The sequence below is a fragment of the Anarrhichthys ocellatus genome, unplaced genomic scaffold (assembly GCF_004355925.1).
Source record: "Anarrhichthys ocellatus isolate YVR2014 unplaced genomic scaffold, GSC_Weel_1.0 scaffold126, whole genome shotgun sequence".
Classification (NCBI taxonomy): Eukaryota; Metazoa; Chordata; class Actinopteri; order Perciformes; family Anarhichadidae; genus Anarrhichthys; species Anarrhichthys ocellatus.
In genome coordinates this window covers 341,386-341,764 of record NW_022280156.1, presented here as the reverse complement: position 1 = coordinate 341,764, position 379 = coordinate 341,386, and the positions used below count along the sequence as shown (strand labels likewise).

The following is a 379-nucleotide window of genomic DNA, read 5'->3' as shown; positions in this document are numbered from 1 at the left end:
CCAGAGGGAATAAAACAGAACACTGAATGACAGACAGAGAGATCATAATCAGAACTTACTGCAACTTGGTGGCTGACATCCAAAAGTATAAAGGGAAAGCTTGATTGGAGATGCCGGACTTGGAGGTCCACTGTGGTCCTGAAAGGATCCCAGCTGTCTAATCCTTCTCAATTCTTCCAAGTCGAAGGAGATTAAAACAGTATTTATTTCACTTTTCCTTCTCAGATGACACTGTCAGCACTTTTTTTTTGCTTCCTTAAAAATAAAATCCAGACTTCAACCTCGAGACTCAAACCATAAAAGTAGCAAAGTCTGTTCTGTCGTCATGCAGACGCTGATGCTGGTCTTATCAATTCATCTCTTTAACAGCCCCCCCCAT

The 379-nt window shown here is 41.7% G+C and overlaps 1 protein-coding gene across 1 annotated transcript in view; it reads right to left on the bottom strand.

The window, feature by feature from the left end:
• Positions 1–145, bottom strand: part of dla (deltaA) — a 15,090-nt gene extending 14,945 nt beyond the window's left edge. The window contains exon 1 of the mRNA XM_031877120.1: positions 60–145. The gene's annotated coding sequence lies outside the window, so the exon portion shown is untranslated. The remainder of the gene's footprint in view (positions 1–59) is intronic.
• Between the last annotated feature and the right edge of the window lie 234 nt (positions 146–379).